Raw genomic sequence first — 19,872 nt, forward strand, 5'->3', positions numbered from 1 at the left:
CCTCCACAAGAGGCCCCCATAAACATTCACACATCTCCACCTTCCACCTCAGACAACCAGAGGGAGCCAGTTAGGGATATAAATAGGGAAGGTGGAGCTAGGTAGTGGAGTCTGGAGTCGACAGAGAGCCAAGTCTGTTGAGAGAGTTCCTGCTGTAGAGAAGCCTGAGAGAGGTCAGCCTGCAGTGGAGCACAGTCCAGACTCAGTTGTAGCTCAGTTAGAGCTTAAGGCGTGCCGGCGCCATAAGATCGGTGAAGCGCGGCAAGCTGCCGTTAGTGTGTATAGCCTAGTGAGGGCCCGAGTAGGCTGAAGGCGAGTGGAGAGTTAGTATGTAGGGGGCAGAGGAGCATAACTAGCTCACCCCGAAGCATTTATCGGACACCGGGTCCGAGCTTACCAGGATCTCTACGACCCAGTAAGGCATAACCGGAATCCCTGGAGAACTACAGGTCCCAGGATCGCTAAAGTGCTGATACGCAACAGAGCCGGGAAACACATAGGCCCCGCAAGCTGAGGAGCGTGTATTCCAAGAAAAGGCCCTACCACAAGGTCAGCCAGCGCAGGACAGAAACAAAGTTAGGCCTAGCGCCAGGCAGGTCAGAAACTTACTACGCAGAGGCAAGAGACAGGAGGCCCTACACCTGCTCATTGGGGAGGAGCCTGATATGCACCCTTCACCCTACAGTGCTCCGGGATGTGCCTGAATTTCCACCAGTAAAAGGTACTGAAGTGACCATCGTGTCCGTCCCTGTTCTTGCTCTGACCCGGCTGGGTCTCACCTGCCCTGCATCCCCCTTTCCGTATGCTTTTCTGAGGCCTAGCTCCACCTGTGGGGAGCTATACCATCGAGCTACCTTATCATTGGCCTCAGTGCACTGCGCAGCGCTAATCATTCTCACCAGAAGCCACCGGTGGCGTCACGAACTTTCATAAAACTAAGAAACCTATTATCCCAGTATATAATCCCCTTTTTAAAGCTGATCCCAGGGTACGGGCCCGGGAGCCGACCACCGCGACATCCCGAAGGCCAGGCAAAGGCCCGGGTACCGAGTCATCCCCATCCCCTGGGCTAGTCAACTGAATCTGAGTGAAAAAATTTGCAGCATGCACTACATTCTTCCGTGTCTCAGATGAGGCTCACACATTCAAGTCTATAGGTGCAATAAAAAAAATCGGATCCCACACGGTATCCAACTTTATAGATAGATTTCTTTTATAAACCTAGAAAACTGTATGTGATTATCTATATGTTTTAATGTAGTTGTATGAAAACTGATTGCACATGGATGTCATACGGACAAAAAAAAACAGACACACGGATGACACATAGATGAAAATCTTGTGAAAATTACAAATCAATCTGAGTTTTCTGGATGAAATGCAGATGATTTTTCATACACTCATCTGCAGCACCCTTAAAATGAACCCTGAATCACTGCTGTAGCTGCTATCAAGGCGGAGATACAGTTATTAATAGCCGGGGCGTATCTTCTACGTCCTTGGTATCTGAGATGCCATTCTGCAAGTACACATGGGACACATTCTTGGCAGGGAAACAGTTAAAATATTGAATACCTCCACAATACAGTGGTACAGGGAAACCAATGGAGTGACTACAGCTCTGTAGTAGAAATCATAAATCACTGCTCTGCCATGCCAAACTTCCCTATATTTCTAAGAATAGAGATCCTCATTGATTTCTTATTCTTGCTCATCTCTAAGTGCTTGGAAATTGAAGAAATCTGTTAGTAAATTATAATATGCAAAGAAGCTAGCACACTTTTCCTTCTCCAACAGATTTCATTGTGAAAAAGGGAAACTTTTTTACATCTGCAAATGATGTGTTTTATATATAATGTTACCATAAATAAATCTTCCTTCATTGACGATGAAAGCTCAGATGTCTGGAAAGGTTGAGATAAACATTGTCATCATAATTGCACTCTTGGCCTCATTTTCTGGATAATTTTCATGAACATGTCATATTTCTCAATAATAAATGGGATTTAATAGACATCAATCACATTTTGGCCATCAGTATTTTGATTTACATATTGTTGACGGTATGTGTATGAATTCCATCCCACAGCATTTTAAATAGAGGTTCCATCTACATCAAAGTCGGTCTCGAGATTTGCAAAAAAATATAGTGTTGTGGAGATGTCTCTATCTCTGTTCAGATTGTAAATTGGTCACACTGAATGGCTTGGGGTTAAACAAAACATCTTGAACACATGAAACCTGAGAAAACATAATATAACATTATATCCGCAAAAGTTAAATCTAATGCGGCACTGATGAATAAAATCTGATTAAATCCTTATTCCATGTACAATGGTACAATATGGGCAGACGGGCATAGTCCGACACAACACTCATGGCTTGACGGTTATTCTAGGGGAAAAGCAAAATGGCTGTCTTGCTGGATTGAGATGAGGATTGAGTCCTGCTGTTGCCCCTCTGCCGGTATTTCATCACTATCATAGAATAAAGATTGAATCAGTTTTTATCAGTGATTGCAGTATCAGTTTCTACTTTGTGGACATCATCTTTTAGAGTTACGTCATAAGATACTGAGCACCATTGAGCTATATCTGTGGCTGGAACAGTTATGTGCAATAGTGGTGCCAGAATGTTGTGCAATTAATCTCTTAAATATTACTCTAACAAATGTAATCAAAGGTGCAGAAGTTCCCTTCTGAGTATCATGTCCCGTTGGCTCTAATTAATATTTTCCATTTTTCTTTGAGGTATAATGTTAGCTGTCAACGTGCAATATAGTTCCTAAAGCCCATACACCATACATAAACATACTCAGGCAGGGAGGGAAAGTAGTTTGCACGTTAATGACCAGACCAATTTTTACAATTCTGACCAGTGTCATTTTATGAGGTAATAACTCTGGAACGCTTCAACGGATCCCACTAATTCTAAGATTGTTTTTTCATGACATAATGTGCTTCATGATAATGGTAAAACTTATTTGATATCACTTGCATTTATTCTTGAAAAAAATGGAAATTAGGCAAAATTTTAGAAAATTTTGCAATTTACAAACTTTGAATTTTCATGCCCTTAAATCAGAGAGATACGTCAGACAAAATAGTTAATAAATAAAATTTCCCACATGCCTACTTTACATCAGCAAAATTTTGGAACTACAATTTTTTTTGTTAGGAAGTTAGAAGGGTTAAAATTTGACCAACGATTTCTAATTTTTCCAAGAAAATTTACAAAACCATTTTTTTAAGGACCACATCACATTTGAAGTGACTTTGAGGGGCTTTCATGACAGAAAATACCCAAAAGTGACACCATTCCAAGAACTGCACCCCTCAAGGTGCTCAAAACCACATTCAAAAAGTTTATTAACCCTTCAGGTGCTTCACAGGAATTTCTGGAATGTGGAAGAAAACAATGAACATTTAACTTTTTTTTCACAAAAATGTTACTTTATTTTTTTATTTTCACAATGGTAATCAGAAAAAATGGACCACAAAATTTGTTGTGCAATTTCTCCTGAGCATGCCGATACCCCATATGTGGGAGAAAACCACACACGGCAGGGCTTATTTGGGCACACGGCAGGGCTCAGAAGGGAAAGAGCGCCATTTGACTTTTTGAATGTAAAATTTTCTTGAATAATTAGCAGACGCCATGTCGCGTTTGGGGAGCCCCTGATGTGCCTAAACAGTTGAAAACCCCCATAAGTGACACCATTTTGGAAACTAGACCCCTCAGGGAACTTATCTAGATGTGTGATGAGCACCTTGAACCCCTAGGTGCTTCACAGAAGTTTATAACATTGAGCCGTAAAAATAAAATTTTCACATTTTTCACAAAAAAATGTTTTTCAACCCCCAATTTTTCATTTAACAGGAGAAATTGCACCATAGCATTAGTTGTGCAATTTCTGACACCCCATATGTGGGGGGATGCACAGCAGAGTTCAGAAGGGAAGGAGCACTGTGTGATTTTTTTGGACGCAATATTGTCTGGAATCGAGAGCAGACGCCATATCGCGTTTGGAGAGCCATTGATGTGCCTAAACAGTGGAAACACCCCATAAGCTACCCCACTTTTGAAACTACACCCCTCAAGGATTTTATCAAGGGGTATAGTGAGCATTTTGAACCCAGAGGTACGACACAAAATGTTATAACATTAGGTCATCATATTGAATATGTTGTCAATAGTCTTGAGCGCAAGAGCTCGCTACTTGAGTTTGCATCGGATACTCAAGTACGCTACTTGAGTTTGAGTATCACAGGTGCTCTAGTGACATGCTCGAGTCCCCGCCCTGTATGTTTCACGGTTGTTAGACACCCAAAAAAGATACATGTGGGGATTACTCGTGTATGGCAGCTAATCCTGCATGTTTTTTTTTGGCTGTATAACAGCTGTGAAACATATGGGGCGGAGACTCGAGCTTGTCACTAGAGCACCTGTGATACTCAAACTCAAGTAGCGGGCACTTGCGCTCAACATTAGTCACCATATCGTCATCATTTTTTTTTCTTTACTTTTGAAAAAATCCTAACTCTAAAACAAACCTAAACCAAAGCATAATACAACTATAACCCTAACAAAATCCTAACCCAAACACAATCCTAACCCTAACACAACCCTAACCGTAACACAACCATAACCCTAACACAACCCTAACCATATCCCGAGGGATCCATTCACTATAATGAGGCATCAGAGTTACTCTGGACTACGTCTGGCCTCTGTTTAGCAGTGTCCTTTTATTCAGAGGCTCACAAAACTGTGGCTGACGGCACTTTTATGCATGCCTAATAAAGACGGTCACCGTAGGATCACAGGCCAGGCGGCATCCACGGTGCCTCCATCTGCTTCATTACAGGGAATCTGCTGGGGGTTTCGTCTGATTCACCTATTTCAGAAACTTATACAGAAACCCCGGCGGTAGCGCTCAGCGCAGGGCACTGGATAAATAGGAGCCGAACCATACTGTGATCTTTGGGAGGCAGAATGAACAAATCAGCAGCAGGTGAAGAATTTGTTTTATTTATTGTGACTTTATTCTTCGGGTCTGTGCGATTACAGTGATACCAGATTTATATCGGGTTTTTATGTTTGGAAGCTGTTACACACTAAAAGACCCCTTTTTTTGCAAAGACTAGTTTTTGCATTGCCATATTTTGAGAGCTATAATTTTTCCATATTTAGGCCTACAGAGTCGTGTAAGGGCTTGTTTTTTGCAGGACAAGTTGACATTTTTATTGGTACCATTTTTGGGCACGTGACATTTTTTGATCGCTTTCTATTCTGATTTTTGGGAGGCAGACAAAACAAATTCCACGTGTGGTGAAATTGATAAGGCAGATTTATTCCTCGGGTCAGTACGTTTACAGCAATACTACATTTATATCATTTTTTACATTTTGGCACTTTTACAGAATAAAAACTATTTTAGAAAAAAAAGAATTTTCATTGCATCGCTTTATTATGAGAGCTATAACTTTTATATTTTTCGGCTGATAGAGCTGTATAATGGCTTTTTTTTTGCAGGACAAGATTAAGTTTTCAGCGGTACAATTTTCATTTACATTTGTATTTTTGATCGCGTTTATTCCACTTTTTGTTCGGCGGTATGATAAAGCACCATTTTTTGCTTTGTTTTTTAATTATTTTTTTTACTGTGTTCCCTAAAGGGTTAACTAGTGGCACAGTTTTATAGGTCAGGTTGTTCCAGACGTGGTGATACCAAATATGTGTAAGTTTTTTTTTTATAATAATATTTATTTATCAGTACAATATATATACAAGTATATCCATATTAAAAAAAAAATGAAAACAGCACTCCTTCCAAAATCCAGTGATTTATTCGCTCATAGGAGCTAAGGCTTTGTGTTTGAGCCTTTCTCAAGTTTGAATTTTTAATTTTCACAACGGTAAAATGAAAAAATGGACCCCAAAAACTTTTGTGCAATTTCTTCTGAGTACGCCGTAACCCCATATCTAGGGAAAATACACTGTACTGCCGCACGGCAGGGTTCAGAAGGGAAGGAGCACTGTGCGACTTTTTGAATGCAAAATTGGCTGGAATTGAGACCCAGAAGTACGACACAGAAATTGATAACATTAGGTCATCATATTGAATAAGTTGTCATTAGTCTCGAGCACAAGTGCTCACTACTTGAGTTTGCATCGGGTACTCGGGTATGCACCATGTATCACAGGTGCTCGAATGACATGCTCGAATCCCGGCCCCACATATTTCACAGTTATTAGACACCAAAAACAAAACATGCAGGGATCACTCATGATAGCAGGCAATCCACGCAAGGTTTTTTTGGCCGCGAAGGATATGGGTCGAAGACTCGAGCATGTCACTCCAGCACCCACGATACTCAGTGCATACCTGAGCACCCAATGCAAACTCAAGTAGCGAGCACTTGCGCTCAACACTAGTCCCCATATTGTTGTCATTTTTTCAATCCCAACACAACCCTAGCCCAACCCTTACCCTAGCACAACCCTAACCCTAACACAACCCTAGCACAACCCTAACCCTAGCACAACATGAACTCTAACACAACCCTAGCACAATCCTAGCCCTAGCACAACCCTAACCCTAGCACAACCCTAACCCTAGCACATCCCTATCCCTAGCACAACCCTATCCCTAGCACAACCCAACCCTAGCACAACCCTAACCCTGACCCTAGTACAACCCTAACCCTAGTACAATCCTAACCCTAGTACAACCCTAACCCTAACACAACCCTAACCCTAGTACAACCCTAACCATAGAGTTTATTTTTTACGCCTTTCCTCATGCAGTATAAGTGATTAGACGACTTTATTCTTCGGGTCGGTGAGATTACAGCGATGCCAGATTCATATCGGGTTTTTATGATTGACAGTTGTCACACACTAAAAGATGCTTTTTTTTGCAAAGACTAGTTTTTGCATCGCCATTAGTGATGAACAAGCACTAAAATGCTCGGGTACTCGATGCTCGGGTCGAGCACATTGGAATACTCGGGTGCTCGACCCTAGCGACGAGCCCAATGTAAGTCTATGGGAAACTCAACCATTTTTCAGGCTGCTCCCCCCGGCGGTCTGCAGCGGGCCTAAAAATTGCCCAAATCGATGGGAACAGTGCTGAAATGACATGGGGATATCATGGGGAAGACCCCTGGAAGCATTTCGGACTCCCAGGTCACTTCTGTCAACAAAGTTGTCAGAGATATTGCGCCACTTTTACGGACTCACAATAAAACATACAAAAACGAAACCAAAATGGATTTTCCTGGGAAATATGTTAAGGAACATCCTTTCCAGGGTAATGACTTGTATATAAAGCAAAATAAATAACCCAAAACAAAAATGCTCCTCCACACCTTGGGCTATGTTCACACATAGCGTTTTTGATGCGTTTTTTCACTTTTGCATTGCTTTCAACCGTGACAAATGCATTTACCAGGAAATGTCATTTTAACATTTAACAACCTTATCTGGCCATGTGGTGTGTGAGATATCATCCGAAACATCATGTTTCATTTATGAAGGAGGGACTCTGAAAGTCACAAAGCCTATTTTTATAGGGCCATCAGGCGGCCTTTACTATTCTTAAAGGGCCAGCAGTCGGCCCTCACTATTCTTAGAGAGCCATCAGCTGGCTATGTTTTATTCTTCCCATTACTAAAGAGTGGCTCTCCTATACTGTTATTGCATATGGAGTGAGTGGCAGGGCTGCCCAAAATTTGGACGCACCCCAACACCACTTTGAAAATTTGGATGCACCCCAATACCCCTTGGAAGAGATTTAGAGGAAGGCCTCCTGAAAACAATGTTCCCATTAGTAGGAAGTAGGTCTCCCTTTGTGTTTGCCTATGCAGTGAATGCAAGGGTTGCCAAAAATTTGGAGCCACTCCAATGCCCTTTGGAAGATACGTAGAGGGCATCATGAAAAAATGTCCCCATTATTGGGAAGTGGGTCTCACATAGTGATGGCCTATGCAGTAAATGCAAGGGCTGCCAAAAATTTGGAGGCACTTCAATGCCCTTTGGAAGAGACGTGGAGGTCCGAGGACCTCCTGAAAACAGTGTTCCCATTATTAAGAAGTGGGTCTCCCATTGTGTTTGCCTATGCAGTGAATGCAAGGGCTGCCAAAAATTGGGAGGCACTCCAATGCCCCTTGGAAGAGACATGGAGGAGGGCCTCATAAAAAATGTTCCCATTATAAGGAAGTGGGTCTCCCATAGTGTTGACCTATGCAGTGAATGCAAGGGTTGCCAAAAATTTGGAGGCACTTCAATGCCCCTTGGAAGAGACATGGAGGTCAGAGGGCCTCCTCAAAACAATGTTCCCATTATTAGGAAGTGGGTCTACCATAGTGCTGGTCTATGCAGTGAATGCAAGGGTTCCCAAAAATATGGAGGCATTCCAATGCCCCTTGGAAGAGACATGGAGGAGGGCCTCAAAAAAAAATGCTCCCATTAGAAAGGAACGGGCCTCCTATACTTGTAATGCCCATGCACTAAGTGTATGGGCTGACAAACATTTACCCCTGGGGGATATACATGAACATACTGTATAAAAAAAATTTTTTTACAGGCATCATAAACACTCTTTAAAAAAATTAGGTGGGTGTTGCATCACGGACCTCGGTCACACTGGTGATATGGTGGTGGAGGATTAGGAGAAGGAGGAGGACAAGAGAAAATAGCCAAAATCAGGAAGCGCATACCCATGTCTGGGTGTGAAAAGGTGCATGGGAATACACCTCCCAAGAAAAGACACTGGATTTGAGTTTATGTTACGCTGCTATCATTCGGTGGTGTTGAGAAGTATGGCCCAATCCAGCCCTTGTTCATTTTTATAAGAGTCAGCCTGTCAGCATTTTCAGTTGACAGGCGGATGCGCTTATCAGTTATAATTCCACCAGCGGCACTAAAAACCCACTCTGATAATATGCTGGTGGCAGGACAGGCCAGGACCTACAAGGCATAGAGAGCCAGTTCATTCCACGTATCCAGCTTGGATACCCAATAATTATAAGGCACAGAGGAATCACGGAGGACATTGGTACGGTCGGCAAGGTACTCCCTCAGCATCTTCCCAAACTTTGCACTCCTTGTGAGAGTACCCCACGCCTCAGGGCTTGTAAGATGGGAGGGACTGAGAAAATTCTCCCAGAAATTTGACATTGTTTCCCTGCCTCTGCTGGATTGAAGTTGTGTCTCTCTCTCCTGTACTCCTAGGTTGTCCAACGAAGTGTGCCCTCTGCCGCCATTGTTTTCAGATGGGAATATTTTTAATAGTTCCGCAACAAGGGCCTTCTGGTACAGCCCCATTTTTGTAGACCTGTCCACCTCAGGAATAAGAGATATAAAGTTGTCCGTCTAGAAGTGTCACAAACCAGTAATGACTGTCACCCAAAATTTTGAGAACGCGAGGGTCATGGGAAAGGCAGCGTAACATAAACTCAGCCATGCGTGCCAGACTACTAACAGGTAAGACTTCCGCGTTCTCACCAAGAGGATGACTGACCATGCTCTCCTCCTCCTTCTCTCTGTCCTCTGGCCATCCATGCTGAACAGACAGTATGACAGCTGTGCAGGTAGTACCGTCTACAGCGAATGAAACTAGCTCCTGTCCTTCCTCCTCCTCTTCCTCATTGTCACCCAATCCACATTGGGATGAAATGAGGCAGGGCTGTGTGTAATCACCCTGTATTGTTCCTTGCTCCATCTCATTGTGCTCTTCATGCAATGCATCCTCTTTGATTGTGAGCAGAGAGCATTTCAGTAGACAGTGAAGCGGGATGGTGATGCTAATTATGGCGTCATCGCCGCTCACCATCTTGGTGGAGTCCTCAAAGTTTTGGAAAATGGTACATATGTCTGACATCCATTTCCACTCCTGAGGTCTTATGTGTGGAGTCTGAACTCAATACCGACGGCCTTGTTGATGCTGGTACTCAAAAACTGCCCTCTTCTGCTCACAAATCCTTCCCAACATCTGCAGTGTAGAGTTCCAATTCATGGGGACATCACACACCACTCTGTTTGCCGGAAGCTGCAAACGCTGCTGAAACACGGCAAGGGTGGAGGAAGCTGTTGGTGACTTTCTAAAATGGGCACACAGGCGGTGTACTTTAACAAGCAGATCCGGCAGCTCCAGGTAGGATTTGAGAAACTGCTGAACCACGAGGTTAAGCACATGGGCCAGGCATGGTACGTGTGTGAGCTCGCCTCACCTCAGAGCCGCCACCAGGTTCCGGCCATTGTCACACAACCATGCCTGGCTGTAGGTTCAGCGATGTGAGACACAGATCTGCCTGTTCTTTCAGAGCTGTCCACAACTCTTCAGCATTGTGCGGTTTTTCACCTAAGCATCTTAGCTTCAGCACAGCCTGTTGCCGCTTGGCCAAGGCAGTGCTGCTGTGCTTCCAGCTTGTGAATGATGTGGTCATTTTGGAGATGGAGGCTGAAGAGGAGGAGGAGGCTGAGGAGGATGAGGTGCAGGAGCTGTAGGCCGCGGGGGCAACCCTGATTGACCTATGGCCCGCAATCCTTGGCGTCGGGAGGATGTGTTCCGTCCCAAGGTCCGATTGGGTCTCGGCTTCCACTATGTTAATCTAGTGTGCCGTCAGCGAGATGTACTGTCCCTGCCCACAAGCACTTGTCCACATGTCCGTGGTTAGGTGGACTTTCCAGGTAACTGCTTTGTTGATGGCACGGCTAATGTTTTGGGACACGTGCTTGTGTAATGTGGGGATGGCACACCGGGAGAAATAGTGGCGGCTGGGGACCGAGTACCAAGGGATGGCCACCACCATCAGGTTGCGGAATGCTTCCGTCTCCACGAGTCTAAAAGGCAACATTTCGAGCGCAAGCAGTCATGAAATGTGATAATCTAGTAGTGTGGCAGGTGGGGCGTTGGCTGCGTATTTGCACTTGCGTTCCAAGGACTGGGGTATGGACAACTGAGCGCTGTGCTGGGACGCGGACGCGGACGTGCTTCCTGATGCTGCTACTTGAGAGTGTGCAATGACAGGTGCAGGGCAGGAGGCATCTTCGCATGCACCATGGACAGGGGATTGGCTTGCATGCACAACAGCAGAAGAAGCAATGGTGCCACTCGCAGACCCTATTCCTGGAACCTGGGGTTTGGCCCACAAAGTCGGGTGCTTTGCTGCCATGTGCCTGATCATGCTGGTGGTGGTCAGGCTGGTCGTTTTGCCACCCTTGCTGAAGCTGGCCTGGCAGGTGGTGCAAATGGCCTTTTTGGGGTTATCGGCAGAGTCTTTAAAAAACAACCAGACTCGGGAAGACCTAACAGTTGTACTGGCAACTTCCTTCGTGTTGGTGTTACAGGGAATGGTTTCCTGCCTTCTGTCTGTGGCCACCACACTGCTTCTTCCTACCTGTTGGGGTGCTCTGCCTTCCTCCCCCTGTGTGTTGCTGTCCTCGCTCTGCATGTCCTCCTGCCATGTTGGGTCATTTACTATGTCATCCACCACCTCGTCTTCCACTTCTGCACCCTGGTCCTCCTTCTAACTTTCTGGCAATTGTGTCTCATCATTGTCCACCTCTTGTGACACTTTCCCACCATCGCCTTCGTGTGACCGTGGGTGCTCAAATATTTGGGCATCGCTACATGCGATCTCCTCTTGCCCCGCTTCAAGTGAACTGGGCGAGAGGCCCGAATCTAAATGGAAAAATGAACAGCTCTTCAGAGATTCCAAGTGTGGGATCAGTTGTCGCCGGGCACTCGGCATGGTGGGAGGAAGGAGGATCAGGGTGAGGAATATGGGCTTCAGACTTACGGCTACTGAGACTTGACCGTGTGAAAGACAGGGTGGTGGTGGTTTCTAAGTGACTGGAAGCATTATCCGCTATCCAACCAACAACCTTTTGACACTGCTCTGGGTTCAATAGTGGTGTGCTGCGGTCCCCTAGGAGTTGGGACAGGAAGGTCGGGCGAGAAGATGTGGGTGTTTGTTGCGGCACAATTTGAGCTTTCCCACGGCCTTGTCCTCAGTCTCTGCATGCACCATCACGTCCAGTTCCCCATCCCTTGCCACGTGCCTTGCCCATTTTAAATGGAGGACAATATCTTCCACGCTCACTACAAATGACTGAATTTGGGACGAACTTATATGTTATCCGTGTGATGGAGAAACCACAGTTTTAAATACCTGGCCTATAGGTAACTATTTTGAACAGCAAACTGGTGTCAATTGTTTCACTGACACACTGAAACAAATTTTAAATGGAGGCCAGAAAAGGCAGTATTTTCTGAAAACATATATGTGATCCATGTGACGGCGAAAACACAGTTTTAAATACCAGGCCTGTAGGTAACTATTTTGAACAGCAAACCGGTGTCAGTTGCTTCACTGACACACTGAAACAAATTTTTAATGGAGGCCAGAAATGGCAGTATTTTCTGAAAACGTATATGTAATCCATGTGACGGAGAAAACACAGTTTGAAATAGCTGGATTTTTAGCGCTGTAATAAGGAAAGGACCTGGCTGTCTTCTGCAGTGCCAACAAGCAAATGGTGCAGAAAAATGGTGTTCTCTGGATTGCTTTTTAAGCAAATAATGAGGATTAAGATCCAAAAAAAAAATATTCCTGGCCCCTGAGACCTGGGCCTTTCTCTAGAAATATCTAACAGCAGCAGAAAGCAGAATTGGAATGGAGCCTCTTTTGCTATATGCACTGCAGTCTGCTATATACACTGCCTGCCTATATACACTGCCTGCCTGATATCTCTGCAGATGGATTAGTCCTCAGAAGGACTGTTTGTTAAGATGGATATGCGTAATGTATGTTTTTTCTCCCTACACTACCTAATACACAAGCAAATCTTTCCCTAGCTCAGCAGCACCTCTCCCTACTCTGCCTGATTCCAGAGTGACTGTGACGAGCACGGTGGTGCCAGGTCTGATATAGATAGACCTGAGGACGCTGTGCGGCCAGCCAATCACTGTAATGCCACAACCACCATGGTTGCGGCATTACAATGAGTGGCAGGCAATCCCTGCATGTTGATTGGCTCTCTAAAGAGCGCCAAACATGCAGGGAGGGGACCCGAGCATCCGCCCGAGCATCTTGCAAGTAATCGGCGAGCTCCGAGCTTCTTGAGCACTGAGATGCTCGGGTGAGTAACGAGTACTTGCGAGTATGCTCTCTCATCACTAATCGCCATATTCTGAGAGCTATAATTTTTCCATATTTTGGCTGACAGAGCCATGTAATGGCTTGTTTTTTGTGGAATGAGTTGACGTTTTTATTGGCACAATTTTCAGGCAGTTGACATTTTTTGATCGCTTCCTATTCCGATTTTTGGGAGGCAGAATAAACAAACACCAATTCAGGAATTGTTTTTTTTTTTTTATGCCGTTCCGTATGTGCTGAAATTGATAAGACAGCTTTATTCTTCAGGACAGTACTTTTACGGCAGTACCACATTTATATAGCTTTTTCTTGTTTTGGCGCTTTTACACAATAAAAACTATTTTATAGAAGAAAGAAATTTTTTTGCATCGCTTTATTCTGAAAGCTATAACTTCTTTATTTTTCGGCTGATGAAGCTGTATGGCGGCTTGTTTTTTGCGGTACAAGATGACGTTTTCAGCGGTACCATTTTTATTTACTTTTTTTTTTATCGCATTTTATTCCATTTTTTGTTTGGCAGTATGATTATAGAGCATTGTTTTTTGCTTTGTTTTTTTTTTTTTGTTTTTTTACCATGCTCACTAAAGGGGTTAACTAGTGGGATACTTTTATAGGTCAGGAGGTTCCAGATGCGGCGATACCAAATATGTGTGCTTTTTTTTTTTTCATAATAATATTTATTGATGGGTACATTATATTTTTATTTTTTGAGGATTATTTTTTTTTATGATTTTTTTAATATTTTTATATTTTTTTTCCACTTTTTGATAGTTTTCGTACTTTTACACTTTGTCCCACTATGGGACTTTCACTTTTTATGGTCTGATCGGCTGTATTGCATAGAGATGCATCAGCATCCCTATTCTATATGCAGCCTATCAGCGCTGCAAGCAGAAGATACTTTGATCGTGCACTGCGCATGACCAAAGTATCTTCCTGCTGTCTGGTGACCCGGATGTTGTCATGACGACATCCGCGTCACCATGACAACCACAGGACCTGGCCTCAGACAGCGCGGGACGCCAGGGAAGAGTTGAGTACCAGCGCTTACCTCCGGAATGCTGCGATCGACTTCGATCGTAGTATTTCGGGGGTTAATGTGAAGGGAGCAGTGCGGGACCGCTCCTTGCACATAGTACCGGGTGTCAGCTGTGACGATCTGCTGACACCCGGTGGCGATTTTGCCCGCACAGCCTGTGTGCGGGCGAAATCGTCATGATGTACTAATACGTATCTGGCTCTTAAGTCCCAGGGTGCAGATACGTATTAGTACGTAATGGGCTAGAAAGGGGTTGAAAAAGGCATGAACTCATAGGAGAGGGATATAATACTATGACTTTAGAACGCATTAGTGCCACCTCATCTAGAATATGCAGATCAGTTCTGGGCACCAGTTCATAGAAAGGATGCCCTTGAGTTATAAAAGGTGTAAGCAAGAGCCACAAAATTAATTAGAGGCATGAAGCATCTTGGTTATGAGGAAAGACTAAAGAATTACATTTATTTAGTCTTGGGAAGATACATTTAAGGGTGGACATGACTAACTTGTACAAGTACATAAATGGCCCATACAAAATGATGGTCCAAATCAGTTTTATGTAAAATCCCCTCAAAAGACAAAAGGGCGATGCCTCCATTTAGAGAAACAAAAGGGAAATCTCCAGGTGAGACAAGACTTCTTGAATATAAGAACTATTAATCTGTAGAATAGTCTACCTAAAGACTTGGTCACAGCAAGAACCAATGATGGTTTCAAAATGGGTTCAGGTGCTTTTTGTTTTTTTTACACATTATGTAAATGTGTAAAGTTCTTTTCTGAATGTTTCATCCAGTGAATTGACAAATGGGATCAGGAGGGAAAGATGAGCTCTTTTGGAGAGGACCGGATGATGCATTATGGTTGCACATATATACTATCCTCTTTATCATTTCCATTTCCTTTCTTGAACCCAATGGCCATGTGTATTTTTCAACTGTATTAATTATGTAACTATGAAAATACAGTGGAGAAAATAAGTACTCAATACACTGCCGGTTTTGCAAGTTTTGTATATACTCTTTTCCTTATTCTTAGAATTCCAATTATTGGTAGATTGCCTTATACTTTAGCTATTGTGGCATGATGCAGTCTTCCATAATTGTTGGCTGGAATTATCAAACTGAATGACTGGACATTCCTTACACTTTCCCATTTCTCCTATTAAACATAATTGGTTTTGGGAGATTCTTGTAAAATGGATCTCAGGTGAGTTATTTCTGCGGAACCATGAAGTTATTTTTTCAGGCTGGTCATTCTTGTACAGTTCATCATTGTTGCATGTCTTTTGGCCATATAGTCTCATACACTGGATAGACTGAATCACAGAGCCTTGAAAAGGACTTTGTAATTTAATAATGACTGATAAATTTGAAAGCTGAAATAAAATGATATTATAATTAATTCTGCAAATGTGATGTCGCACCAGACTGTTTAATGAAAAGAAGAGCCGTGTATGACGCCAGGTAAGTGACAATACTTCCTCTACAGTCCTGTCGGGGCCAATGGAATTATACATGCAAATATTTTTGCACCTACACTAAATAATACCTTTATTAAAATGTAAAATCATCTCTGTTGGTATTTCCTATAAACACATAAATTTACATTAATTCATAGTGCATTGAATTGCAACGTGCGAAACATACACCATGCTCGAACAACTACAACAATGCAATCTGGAAAATTATTCTACCAAACCCCAAAGTAAATAATGAAATCAAAATCTATTATGATTACAAAATGACTATTATGAAGTAATAATAATGTTGTCTAAGCGCATTCCTACTTTGTCATTATCTATTGTACTTGGCAGAATTAGATACCAGGAGTTAAATTTAAAGGGAACCTGTCACGTCCTAGTTGCTATGTACACTGCCCCCATTGCTTTGTTAGTGATGCACCTTGCAAGGTGCATCACTAACAAGCTTTTTTCATTAAAATCGGTGGTAGTATAATGATTTTTTAACTTTATATACACTTTGTCCTACCTGCTCATATTCAGTCATAGGGGTGTGATTCTTTCATTCACGTAATGGGCAGCACCGCATTCACTCACTGCTGGCGCCTCACATGTATTTGAATACTGCTCCTGGCAAGGTTGCTTCTAGATCGGAGGTGATTTTTTGAGGCCCTCACTCCAGCAACTACAATCTAGTCTCCTCAGCAGTGAAGCGTCTAGATCGGAGTGGCTAAGGTGAGGAACAAAAAAATTCAACTCTGATCTAGACACTTCACTGCTGAGGAGACTAGATCGTAGTTGCTGGAGTGAGGACCTCAAAAATCACCTTCAATCTAGAAGCAACCTTGCCGGGAGGAGTATTACTTACTTACAAAAATGAAGGTACTTAGCGCATAAATTGGCCACTTCATGTGTACCCATCGACCATGTCAACATGACCTTTCTTTGATGGGAACCTAACCTAATGCTTATCAAACATGTCCTCCGCACTATAAGGCTACAAAATTAATGGGCAGGTAGGATCCGTCATTAATTATAAACACCCTTGGGCTGAAGGGAGGAGTGCACAGTCAGAAAAGGAGGCAGTCATAACCTCCAATAGTAAACTGCAAAAAAAATAAAGGATTAACCAGCACCTCCATACAGAACAAAGTTAGTGTGAACAGGTGAAAGCTGCCATGACTGCACAATATACAAACAAGAGAACACAGTCATGGCCGAAAGTATAAAAGCACTCCCATCAAAATGTTTATCCTCTTAATATATTGCAGTCGTCATATTATAAAGCACTGTCTGTGTACTTATAATTGCTCATTTTGCCCTTCTACCCAGCTAATCCAAGTAAACATGAATGAGAGGACAGAAAGATCCCTGCTTGACCAGTGCTTCCACTTCAAAGGAGAGAGAGAGAACCAAAAAGAGCTTATGCTCTACTCTATAAAAGAGAAAGAAAAAACCTTGCTGATAATTAGTGCTGACACTCTACAGGAGAAAGCAAGAGCTTACACTGAACAGAAGAGATTTACTCAGTGACTCTAGAGATGGAAAATGACTCTGCCGTACAAACTGTGCTCCTATGGGAACCGCTGATCTGTAATGGCCCAGGTACTAATCACCACTGTTCAAGGTATGTGCTAGAACAGCGCCCACACCTCTGCATGTGTCCCCTTCCTCCTCTTAGTAGAATGCCCGCGTGTTCACTCATCTCGCCCTGCTGCTCTGGTCCCCACCAACTCTGTCTCCTCCCAGGGCCTGGGAGAATGCTTAGGGCAAACATGCTCCCTGCTTCTTAAAGGGGCCATGCGTACTTCTAGAAATGTCCCCAGTCAATGGCTGGAAGACATTAGATATTTAAGGCACCTTCCCCAAATGGGAGGTGCCTTAGTAACGTTTGTACCAGTGAGTTTCCTGCTACCTAGCTGTAAGGTCCCTCTACCCGTACTCTCTGAATCTGATCCTGTCAGTCCCATTTACCTGACCCTGTACGCTTAGCCTGCACCTGATCCTGTCCGTCATGCCATACCTATACCCTATCCCGCCCTGCTTCTGCCTAACCCCGATCCTGGCCTGTCTGAACCAGCACCCGTGAACCTGCACCTGTGATCCCATACCTGTGGCCTTCCCGTGTTCCTGTACCTATCCTGCTTGTGCCTGCTCCTGCACCTGTCTACCAGCCTCATACCTCCTGTTAACCAGTTCCTGGCTGGTCCTGCTTCCCTGTCCCCGCAGGCTCTGGGATCCGTCCTGGAGTAGCATCTGGCATCCACCTGGGTTCAAGTCTAACCACACCATTAGGGGCTCTAGTGAAGAACCAGGTGTTTGCTTAGTTACGACCCTCCACGCTCTCCCAGGCCGTGGCACAGTGATTCCATGACCATGTGCGTAACAGTATGATAATCCGTAAGATGTCATATCTGTAGGGCATTGTAGGGATAGCGACATGGCAATGCAAGATGACATTAGCCTGCCCTCTGGTGCTTCAGCAGTGTGTGAAATTGTGTCAAGGTTTATTTTATGCGAACCGCGAATCGAATCTCAGAATGTTCAAATTAGAGTGAAATCGAGAATTTCAGGAAATAGGACTCGAACACAATCCTCCATGGATTGATCCGCTCATTTTTAATTACATTTCATAATAATTACATGTCCTCTCCACACAATTCAATTTAATTGCATGCCCTCTCACCCAATTCATTATAACTATATATCCCACCCCAATTCCTTATAATCACATATCCACTCCCAGGGCTGTATTTGGCATTCATCCTGCCCTAGGCACTTTCAGTGGTAAGTACCCATTATAGTCTAAAGGGAAGTTCATATATCCATGTTTTTTCACAGACTGTATGTTCATGCAAAACTCACGGAGACATGTCCGTTTTTTTTACGGTGCAATGGATGAAAAGGGCCAATACAAGTCTATGTGTCCAGAAAAAACCCAGACAGCACAAGGATGTGCAGTCCGTGTGCTGTTTGTCATTAACATTGCAAAGCATAGGAGAAGTTTTGTCATTTATTTATCCATCTATGAAAACCACTGATGACTGGTGGTAAAAACTTGCAAATGGACCGTACACTGATGACACCGGAACCATTTTTACAAGTAGTTGTTTAAACACAGACGTGTGAATGAGGCCTAAAAGTGCCCATTCTTTTAAATAGTAGTTAAGGTCCCTAAACACATTAGACTAAGGTTGGCTAAACCTGTCGATATCACCCAGTGTAGATGACAATCTGATGCTAGATTCACACATCCTTGTGTTACAATTCGAGAGAAACGGACTGATTTTTTTCTCAGCTGTCACCTTAGATGCTTCAATTTTTTTCTCTTCTGTTTTTTTCACTGAAGAGGTGCTTTGCTTCCAGCCTCTACAAAACCGTTGGAAATTTTTATTCAAGTTTATCACTAAGCAACAGATCAGTAAGACACCTACACAAAACTGAAACCTTCCGATTTGCATCAGTGTCTCATGGATCCACGTAGACTTGAATTTTCAAATGTAATCCGCAAATCAGATCAGAACAGAATCAGCTCTGAGTCACATGGATCCGTAATGTAACAAATGTGTAAAAACCTCCATTCTACTCTGTGGGACCGAATGCTGACCAAGAAAAAAAAAATCAGAACATCACTCACATGTGTCACATGGATTGTGTGAATGCAGCCCAATGCTATGTTCTCACGATGAGGATTTGGCGAATTTGATGCTGCAGATTTTATGCAACATTTCTACACCAATTAGCTAAATTAGGTTATTTGTGTTTTTTCATTTCATTTTTGAGTGAATTTATTTACATGAGTTTTTATCGTGTTTTTTCAGCTGCAGTTTTGTCTATTTTTGGTGTCATTTTTCAAATAAAATTGTTTTGTTTTGGAAACTTCTTGTTACTTCACTTTTGATAAAACTTCACTGATACAGTCATGTGCGTTTATCTGCGGATATTCCTAATACCATTCAGTCTATGGGAAAAATCTGCAAATAAAATGTAAAATGCATATCTACCACAAGAGAAATCGTCAGGTTACGGATCTCTAAGTCGCACCGCAGGTCAGTTTACAAAGTGTAAAAAGAAAGTACAGTCAGCATAATATTTATATAAATCCCATACACACAACTGGAACTGTAAGAAAAAAATTCAAGTGCATTTCACAATTGTTTTTTTTTATTTTTATTTACCATGTTCACTATAGGATAAAAATGACCAGG

The sequence above is a fragment of the Phyllobates terribilis genome, unplaced genomic scaffold, assembly GCF_046119375.1.
Source record: "Phyllobates terribilis strain yellow unplaced genomic scaffold, ASM4611937v1 Scaffold_1__5_contigs__length_1240528914, whole genome shotgun sequence".
NCBI lineage: Eukaryota > Metazoa > Chordata > Amphibia > Anura > Dendrobatidae > Phyllobates > Phyllobates terribilis.